The sequence below is a fragment of the Tachypleus tridentatus genome, chromosome 8 (assembly GCF_004210375.1).
Source record: "Tachypleus tridentatus isolate NWPU-2018 chromosome 8, ASM421037v1, whole genome shotgun sequence".
Taxonomy (NCBI): Eukaryota; Metazoa; Arthropoda; class Merostomata; order Xiphosura; family Limulidae; genus Tachypleus; species Tachypleus tridentatus.
The window spans coordinates 159,275,388-159,286,480 of NC_134832.1; the positions used below are offsets into that span (position 1 = coordinate 159,275,388).

At 33.7% G+C, this 11,093-nt stretch overlaps 1 pseudogene across 1 annotated transcript; it reads left to right on the top strand.

Annotated features, from left to right (window-relative positions):
- Window positions 1–247: 247 nt before the first annotated feature.
- On the top strand, window positions 248–9,350 carry LOC143224065 (complexin pseudogene; annotated as a pseudogene). The gene is made up of 3 exons (XR_013013191.1): window positions 248–280; window positions 1,510–1,645; window positions 8,718–9,350. The product of XR_013013191.1 is annotated as a complexin pseudogene (transcript).
- Window positions 9,351–11,093: the final 1,743 nt, after the last annotated feature.

Genomic DNA, 11,093 nt, shown 5'->3' on the forward strand with positions numbered 1-11,093 from the left:
TTTAATGTTTTACTTATAAAGTAATATTGCTATTGTGATAAAAAATGTTCAGTGTTGCTAACTGTAAAACTATATAAGTAAATTAGATAAAGTGTTAATCTCAACACTTTGATTGCTACTATAAAACATATGGATTTACGTTATCTTTTGGTAATTTGCTCGCGAACTGTTTACTGCTTAAGACAGCATTGCCATCTGGTGCCGATTCGTGGAAAAATGACTAAAATTACCTTTAGTTCACAACATCATGACGTTATCATCTCTACCCTATCCTCGTGAAGTAACAAATTAGAACATGGTATCTAGAATGTCACCCTAACTGTTTTTCTTACGTTGGCATTTTTAGCCGCAGCAGAACGGATGTGAGTTTCTTTGTTTTCAAATACAAACTTTTAGTTCATAGCTTCGTTATCTCTTGACCGATTTTAGACCTAATTACCGTTTTTAACTCGATAGGTGAAAACCTTTTGATTACTTGTTTCGCTGCGCCATAGACTACGTAGTTTAGCCTACTCTAATCCTGCTTAAAATAATTTCAACTTCAAGGTAGACTGGTAAAGGTCCTGAGAAGTAATAAAAGTAAATCGGATATAGGCGCGCGCCCCACACCTGGTACTTCGGGCGCACAAAAGCATAGCTGAAAATAGGGGTGAAAAAGGTATCATTGAATTTACTCTAACCCTGCCTAACAAGTACCGCGACTACTGAGGACTCCCTCTTGTTACTACTGAGGACTCCCTCTTGTTTGTTTTATATTAGTGTTGATTATATCGTTTAGACTGAAACGAAGTTTCAGTAATGTAATATATTTAAACAAAAATAAACCTTCGAGTCAAAGAGCACTTTATCACTGTCTGTTGATTTATAATGTTTTGTTGATAAATCCACTATAATATTAGCAACAAAGCTCCAAGATCAGTAAATCTCCCTCTCTTTGTTGTTTGTTCGACCCTGAACAAAGTGAAATATTGCTGGAGAGTTTTCTCTGTTTATTGTTTGTCCGAACCCGAACAAAGTGAAATATTGCAGGAGATCTTCCCCTGTTTATTGTTTGTCCAACACTGAACAAAGTGATATATTGCAGGAGATCTTCCCCTGTTTATTGTTTGTCCGACACTGAACAAAGTGATATATTGCAAGAGATCTTCCCCTGTTTATTGTTTGTCCGACTGTGAAATGTTGCAGGAGATCTTCCCCTGTTTATTGTTTGTCCGACACTGAACAAAGTGATATATTGCAGGAGATCTTCCCCTGTCTGTTGTTTGTCCGACACTGAACAAAGTGATATATTGCAGGAGATCTTTCCCTGTCTGTTGTTTGTCCGACACTGAAGAAAGTGAAATACTGCAGGAGATCTTCCCCTGTTTATTGTTTGTCCGACTGTGAAATGTTGCAGGAGATCTTCCCCTATTGATTACAAATGTTTGTATATTGATGAATATATTTAAATAAATATGAATTTTGTTTGTCATATTAATTAAACACAAGTTGTTCTTTTTTCTACATTAGTACGGAATTAAAAAGAAAGAAGAGAAAGAAGCAGAGATGAATGAAGCTATTGCAGAAGGAGGTCTGAATAGGAGAAAGAAAACTCCTGCAGAACTCGCTGCAGAACAAGAAGCTGAGGACCTGGATGACTTCACAAGTACGTCACTGTACTTAATAAATAATTTAGTAATATTAACATGCTTGAAAGTGTGGAGCACGTGACTGAGTATCTTGAAGATAAAACAATACTAATATTAAATTGAGAGGAAGTCAAAGCAGAAATTTCACTGAAGTTATGTTTTTGTTGTTATTTTACAAAATAATTATCTTTCTACGATTGTACTTCCTTAGTTCGTACGTTCGAGCTTATGTTTGAACTGTTTTAGAAACGATTATTCAGTTCGACACAAACTAGAACGGAACTCCATCGATCACAGTCTATGTGCTTTAACAGCTGTATGTAGCGGAAAGTTAGGCTTACCGGTTTGGTTCATATTGTGCAGTATCCCATAAAATGACTGGTATATTAAAACTACAGCTTACAATCACACATTTAAACTGACCAAATTCATCGGGAGACATGTCAGGAATGTATTGATGTTTTTTTAATCATCTGATGAAAACATTTAGCAATCTTCTATGAATTTTTGGGTTGGAAAGTTTTATACTGTATCTAAACTTTTCATTTTCTACATGAGAGCTTTGAGTCCGAGGATAAGTTTCAATATATCTTAATCTCTCTCTGTACATGTTTTCCATTTTCACAAACGATCCTTATCTTTGAAACATTGTGTTTTTGTATTTTGTTCCCACATTGTGTAATAACTTATTTTTATGTACGCTTCCCGTCAGGAAGACACAAATCATATCCAGCCACTGACTAAATTTCTCGACTTCGTTTTAACTTCAGGCAAATTGGCTATTTATCACTAGACTGTGGTTCTATAACCATCTCGACATTTTCAGTGAAACGCTACGTAATTTACATTCATTTCAATAACACGTTAATGACACTGTAATAATATACCTTGTTTCTTCAATTTTTTAACTTTAAAATATAATGACAATATCAAATTCTATTAATATGTTTTGATGCTTTGAGATTATTTATAACCAAGTTTTATTGTGCTGGGTAAATTGTGAAAAAATAAAATAAAACTAATATTATAACCACAATTAGGCTTGAATGTATAGCCAACAAAAGATCCCCACTGATCCCTTATAAGAAGAATATTATACATAGATAGTTAAAAATTAGTGTTATAAGAAGTATCCAAGATACATGCTGAAATAAAAGCTATAAATACAAGTAAAGTGATACTTACTGGAAAAATCTGAAAACTTGGCTAGCTATAACTTTTACAAGAATTTAAATATAATTTTTAATTTGGACTACAGAAAAGTGTATAAAGCTGCCAGTATAGGAATTTAATTTTATAAACTTGTGATTGTAGTTTCAAACTCTGGTTTTATTATTTTAGCAGGATCTGTACTTCATTTTAAAATTCATAATTTTTAACACTTGTTTTTTAACATTATAACTGTATTATATACTTTATCTGCGTCTATCAATCGATATGTGGCGCTATCTGTTGGGTTGAATAGGAGTTAAAATATTTAAGCACGTGCATGATATATTTACCATTTATATTCTATATACATATACACACACACACACACACATATATATATATATGGATTTTTATCGGAATATCAAAAGAGGATACCCACAGACCAGTCGGGGGGTAAACTAGAGAAACCTTGAAGCGATAATTCGAACCGTCTAGGGACTAGCCCTACTGATGTGATCAGGTAGACAGTCAGTAGGCAAAAAAGGTGGCTGTTTCAGAAATTGTTCAGTTGTTATACTAGAAACGTTAGCAACCTATTTTAGCATATTATTGGTGTAAACGCGTATAATATATCTTAACCAATATGGCTGGTGGTTCACTAAGGTTCACTGTTAGTTATTCGGTGAGTGAACTATTTGGAATCTTTATCAATCCATACGATCAAGTAATTAAACTTACATTGTGAAACTACATTACTGAAATAGAATAGTTGGCTTGACGCAATGTTAGTTAGAACATATGGCTTAAGACAATGTCAGTTAGAACACTTGCCTTCTAATAATGACAGTTAGAAGTCATGATTTCAAACAATGTCAGTTATAATGCTTGGCTTGCAATAATGTCAGTTAGAAGTCATGGTTTCAAACAATATCAATTAGAACACTTGGGTTCTAATAATATCACTTAGAATTCATGACTTCAAACTATTTCAGGTGGAAGACTTGGCTGGTTACAGTGGCAGCTAGAACACTTGGTTTGTAATAATGTCAGTTAGAAGTCATGGTTTCAAACAATGTCAGTTAGAACACTTAGTTTGTAATAATGTCAGTTAAAAGTCATGATTTCAAACAATGTCAGTTAGAACATTGGCTTGTAATAATGTCAGTTAGAAGTCATAGTTTCAAACAATGTCAGTTAGGACACTTGGTTTGTAATAATGTCAGTTAGAAATCATGGTTTCAAACAATGTCAGTTAGAACACCTGGCTTGTAATAGTGTCAGATAGAAGTCCTAGTTTCAAACAATGTCAGTTAGGACACTTGGCTTGTAATATCAGTTAGAAGTCATAGTTTCAAACAATGTCAGTTAGGACACTTGGTTTGTAATAATGTCAGTTAGAAGTCATGGTTTCAAACAATGTCAGTTAGAACACTTGGCTTGTAATAATGTCAGTTAGAAGTCATGGTTTCAAACAATGTAAGTTAAGACTCTTGATTTGTAATAATATCACTTCAAACTCATGGTTTCAAACAATGTCATTTCGAACACTTGTAATAATGTCTGTTAGAAATCATTGCTTTAAAACAGTGTCAGTTTTATCTTCCACATGCCCTCCAGTAGTTTTGTAGTAGTATATTCTTTTCGTAAGAAATTATTTGAGTATCTCTAGTTGGATCACTTTTGGCATTATAAAAATATTATCCACAAAAATAGGAAGCATAAAGTTTGAAAAAAAAAATACATATCTAGCGAGAAATATAAGACTATATGATTTGTTGATGGTCTAGGCACTATTTATATAATGACTTTTCACATTGAACAAGTAACAAAATATGAATAATTTGAAGCAAGTGGCCTATAATTTTTATAAGTTTTATTCCAGCCAATCATGTTCTAAAATACGAATTCGTGATATTTTAAGTTCAGATTATTATAGATATGTATCAAGAGTTTAAGAAGGAACATTTTGTTTCAGATGAATGTTGTTGTGTCGTTATAAACAAGCAACAAAGAATGAATTTTGTGAAACTTGGTAATTTGTTCTCCTATCGAAGTTATCGTGGTTCAAACATAAGTATAAAGGCTTATAAAAATATGTAGCTTGTGTCATAAAATTATAATTTTTTTTTATTACTGGTTACATGCTTGCAGCCTAGCTAAAATATCACATAACTTTAGCTTTGTTTCTCGCTTAGAAAAATTATTCAATATCTTATCCTATTGTCACTTGGCTTTTCGTATGTAACAAATTATTCAATATCTTATCCTTTTGTCACTTGGCTTTTCGTATGTAACAAATTATTCAATATCTTATCCTTTTGTCACTTGGCTTTTCGTATGTAACTTACGTAATTCTTTCCCCACAAAAGATTGTATGCATTAGTTTAGATGAAATGTTAAAACACAATTACATTTGTCTTCTTTCACATAACTGAAACAAAAGAAAAGAGTCCCCCACTAGAATAACGGTAAGTCTACGAATTTACAACGCTAAAATCAGGAGTTCGATTCCCCTTGGTGAACTCAGCTATCTGCTGAGTCCGATGTGGATTTTACTATATGAAAACACACAAAGCAAGGGCTCGTGTAAGAACATTAAGTCTGAGTGGTTTCTTTAGTAGAGGTGAATTAAAATTCTACTTTAATAAGAAAAACAAACTTGCCATGTAACCGAGAGGTATAGCATTTAGATATAATGTTATACATTATAAGTTACTGAATACTGAGGGTTCTGTGTGGTTATATATTGCAAGTTACTGAATACTAAGGGTTTTGTGATGTTATATACTATACGTTACTTAATACTGAGGATTTTGTGTTGTTATGTGTTATATGTTGCTAAATACTGAAGGTTCTGTGTTGTTATATGTTACTGAATACTGAGGATTCTGTGTTATATACTCTTCAAAAAAAGAAACGGAAAAGGGATATTTTTGTTATTTTAAAGAGAAATATATGTAATAACGTTACAAGCTCAGAGTATGTGATGTTACACGTGTTAAGGCACTGATTGTCAGACCAAAATGACAATAAAAGTTGTGCACTTTGAAAACGGAGGAAAGCATCGGATTTTTCACCAAAACGCATTCATGTCCAATAAATTTGTTTGAGAGATCTGCATGTTCTGCAAGTGCAATATGTGCAAAATCCCTATAAAAGTGACGGGTTCTCGGTTTCTATAGCTCAGTGTTAAGCCACCGACACGCAATACAGTTACGCCAAGACTGACAGAAGCACAACGCAACAACGCCATTGGTCGCTTGGAAGCAGGCGAATCTCGATCAGATGTTGCCAGAGCTGTGAATGTCCACCCAAGCACCATCACAAGGCTATGGAATCGTCACCAACAACATGGATCAACTCGTGACCGTCCACGATCTGGCAGACCTCGTGTGACCACGCCCGCACAAGATCGCAACATCCGGTTACATCACCTTCGGGATAGGACCACCACTGCGACGTCTACTGCCTCAACCATACCAGGGCTGCGTAGGATTTACGATCAGACCGTACGCAACCGTCTACGAGATTCTTAGGCCCCATGTGCAACCCATCATGGTGAACGTCAACGTTTTTCAAAATGACAACGCCCGTCCTTACACAGCCCGACACACCACTGTCTTCTTGAGACACCACAACATCAACGCTCTTCCTGGCCCTCCAGATCACCAGATTTAAACCCTATCGAACATCTTTGGGACAAGTTGGACTGACGTCTGCGACGGCGACAACCTCAACCGCAGACTCTACCTCAGCTTGCAGCAGCTTTGCAGGCTGAGTGGACATCCATTCCACAGGATGTAATTCGTCATCTCATCGCTTTCATGGACCAAGATGCCAAGCTGTTATTGATGCTCACGGGGGGCATACTCGTTATTGACATTGAGTGACATTAAACTTCACCTAGTGAGCGTGGACTTCGCCTTTGCAGACTTTGGATATTCAGCAGTGAATGTGCAAAGTTTTACACATGTCATACAGAACTACCCGGAATAAACTTGTTAACAATTTGTCTCATATTTTGCCTCTTGCGTTTCGTTTTTTGAAGAGTATATATTGTATGTTATTAAACCATTAGGTTCTGTATTGTTACATATTATCAGTTACTGAATACTGAGGGTTCTCTGTTGTTATATATTGTAAGTTACTGAATACTCAGGGTTCTGTGTTGTTATACATTATAAGTTACTGAATACTGAGGGTTGTGTGTTATATATTATAAGTTGCTGAATAGTGAAGGTTCTGTGATTTTATATAGTATGTGTTACTGAACACTGAGGATTCTGTGTTGTTATGTATTATACGTTATTGAATACTGAACGCTGTTTGTTGTTGTATATTTTATTTTACTGAATACTGAACGCTGTTTGTTGTTGTATATTTTATTTTACTGAATACTGAACGTTATTTGTTGTTGTATATTTTATTTTACTGAATACTGAACGCTGTTTGTTGTTGTATATTTTATTTTACTGAATACTGAACGCTGTTTATTGTTGCATATTTTATTTTACTGAATACTGAACGCTGTTTGTTGTTTTATATTTTATTTTACTGAATACTGAACGCTGTTTGTTGTTGTATATTTTATTTTACTGAATACTGAACGCTGTTTATTGTTGCATATTTTATTTTGCTGACTACTGAACGCTGTTTGTTGTTGTATATTTTACTTTACTGAATACTGAGCGCTGTTTGTTGTTTATATTTTATTTTACTGAATACTGAACGCTGTTTATTATTGCATATTTTATTTTACTGAATACTGAACGCTGTTTGTTGTTGTATATTTTATTTTACTGAATACTGAACGCTGTTTATTGTTATATATTTTATTTTGCTGACTACTGAACGCTGTTTGTTGTTGTATATTTTATTTTACTGAATACTGAGCGCTGTTTGTTGTTTATATTTTATTTTACTGAATACTGAACGCTGTTTATTATTGCATATTTTATTTTACTGAATACTGAACGCTGTTTATTGTTGCATATTTTATTTTACTGAATACTGAGCGCTGTTTGTTGTTTATATTTTATTTTACTGAATACTGAACGCTGTTTATTATTGCATATTTTATTTTACTGAATACTGAACGCTGTTTATTGTTGCATATTTTATTTTACTGAATACTGAACGCTGTTTGTTGTTGTATATTTTATTTTACTGAATACTGAACGCTGTTTATTGTTGCATATTTTATTTTACTGAATACTGAACGCTGTTTGTTGTTGCATATTTTATTTTACTGAATACTTAACGCTGTTTTTTGTTGCATATTTTATTTTACTGAATATTGAACGCTGTTTGTTGTTGTATATTTTAATTTACTGAATACTGAACGCTGTTTGTTGTTGTATATTTTATTTTACTGAATACTGGACGTTGTTCGAACCAAAGTACTCGTTTCATATTTTTTAGGGCCCGGCATGGCCAAGTGTGTTAAGGCGTGCGACTCGTAATCTGAGGGTCGCGGGTTGACATCCCGTTGCACCAAACATGCTCGCCTTTTCAGTCGTGGGGGCGTTATAATGTTACGATCAATCCCACTATTCGTTGGAAAAAGAGTAGCCCAAAAGTTGGCGGTGGGTGGTGATGATTAGCTGCCTTCCCTCTAGTCTTACACTGCTAATTTAGGGACGGCTAGCACAGATAGCCCTCAAGTAGCTTTGTGCGAAATTCAAAAAACAAACAAACATATTTTTTTAGAAAATAAAAAGAAACATTTTGTGAAGTCAGTAGATACATAATACTCAGTATAGCCAAACAGAATATGTTGTGGTAGGTATTCCTGAAAGACTTTAATTTATAAAATGAAATTAACATTTGTTAAGGACTCGGACGAACTGAAATTTTTAAATGACGTATCTCGTCTTATTTCTAACGAACTCGAGGGACTGTTTTAAAAATAAATAAATAAATTCTTGGTCATTTCAGAGTTTAAGAACACCCTGGAGACACAGGTTAATGAGCTCAAGTCCACCATCGAAGGGAAGTGCGTGGTCCAGTAAGGATGACTACAAGCTATGCAATGTCCGACTGTTCTGTTGATGCCTGTAGTGCTACATGCAAGTCAACCACCATAGCTCCTGCCTTTTCACATAGTCCAAGCCTTTGGGCTATCGGACGGGGCTAGCTACTGTACCCGTTCCGTTAATAGCTTCTCATTTAGCGACATATTATGTTTTTTTTTCCTTCTTGGACTTATACGATGTTCTTTTGTTTAGCAGCTGGTCTAGTAGTCGTTAAAATTAGCAGATACAATGAGGAAGAAAAGAATATTTAGGCTTAACATGTTTTATACTTTACAAAACCAGTTGTATTTAGTTGTTCGATGTTATTATTTCTTATGTTGTTTTGTCCATTTATATTTTTAACAAGGAAAGGTTTATTTTAGTTCATTTGTAATTTAATACACACTTCTCAAGTTCAAACTGTTGTAATGCAATTTAACTAATCTGGAACAAATTCAAAAATGGTCAGTAGCTGGCCCACCCACCACGCCATTTCGTGGCCATCTGGATCATTAAGCTCTCAGCGAGTGGAGGCTCGATTAGAGGGTTACCTAAACAACGAATTTTTCTAGTTTTAATTTAAAACTATGAGCACTTACATCATATGACTGTAAAACAATTAGTGCTACTATTATTAAACAGTGAACTTTTCAAGAATTATTTTAGGACTCTCCGGTCACCTAGTGCCAAGTTCGAGAAGCTAGCACGTCTGTACTTCACGCAACAATAGGACAGGACAGAGAGGTCACGTTTAATTTTGCGAATGGAAAATGGCTTTTGAAAGATACAAAAGAATCTTTATGTATTCATTTATGCTTAATTTTACATTATTTGATGGTGCATAATGCTTCAAAGACGACAAATGTACGCATAACATCCACAACGGTTTTGTTTTACAACATGTGTAAATTTTTCAATGTGATTTTCTGTTCTTAGAAAATATTTTATACATAATTTTTTGTGTCATAATTTAAAGAGTTTATCGAGTTGACGTTAGAGGACGCTGCTAATTTTGTAGAAATTGAATTATGCAGCTTTGATAGGAACTTTTCCTATGTTTAAAATTTCGTAGTAAACTAAGTTTTAGTTTTTCCAGTGTTTCATTACAACGTAAGTTGTAGCTATAGACTATATTTCAGCAAGGTTTGTGAGAGTTTTAATCATCACATATAACAAAATTATTAACTTTTAAAATATGTCTTGTTTTATTTAGTTTATCGCACGTTTAATGCTTCACAAACAACACACTGATTAACTTCAACAGTATACAGTTCTCTGCTTTTATTCCTGTATTCCAAATGGAACTATTATAGCGTTTATGTTCTCCAAGAAAAGCACGTCATAAGAAGGAAAACATTAATATATTCAACAAGTACAGAAACAAAGATTTCAGTACTTTTTACTTGTCAGTAATATTTTTCATAACAGAACGTTTTACGATAAAATTTCAAATGTTCTAATTTTACTTTCTACACTATTCACGTAGGAGTTAAAACTTGTTTTTAAAGATAACTCTTAAGTTTTCTTCTTGTAAAGTTAACATGTTAATCTTTCACTTGCTTCCAAGTAAGCAAGTGTGGTTCTATTATTCTGCTAATCTTCAGAAATCTATACAAATCAATTTAGTTTCTCAGTCTTTTAATAAAACACACAGACATGACTGTAACTTATAACAGTTATTCTGTTACTGTTATTGTTTTGCATCGAGAGTTCAATGACCACAGTTAGTTTCTCAGTTACCTATCAGAACACAAAGATATGACTGTAACTTATAACAGTTATTGTTTTACATCGAGAGTTTAATGACCACAGCTAGTTTCTAAGGTATCTATTAGAACACAAAAACATGACTGCTAAGGTATAACACAGCTATTCTATTTGTTTGTTTGTTTTGTTTCACATCAAGAGTCTAATGACCACAGTTAGTTTCTCAGTTAACTGTTAGATCACAAAGACATTACTGTAATTTGTAGTTATTCTGTTACTGTTATTGTTTTAGATCAAGAGTCTAATGACCACATCTAGATTCTACGTTAACTATTAGATCACAAATATATGACTGTCAGTTATAACAGAGTTTTTATATACGTGTTTTTGTTTTATATCAAGAGTCTAATGACCATATTTAGTTTCTCAATTAACTGTTGGAACACAGACATGACTGTAAGTTATAACAGAGTTACTATATTTGTGTTTTTGTTTTACATTAAGAGTCTAATGACCACAGCTAGTTTCTCAGTTAACTCTAAGATCACAAAGACATTACTATAAGCTGGACTTATTCTGTTACTGTTATTGT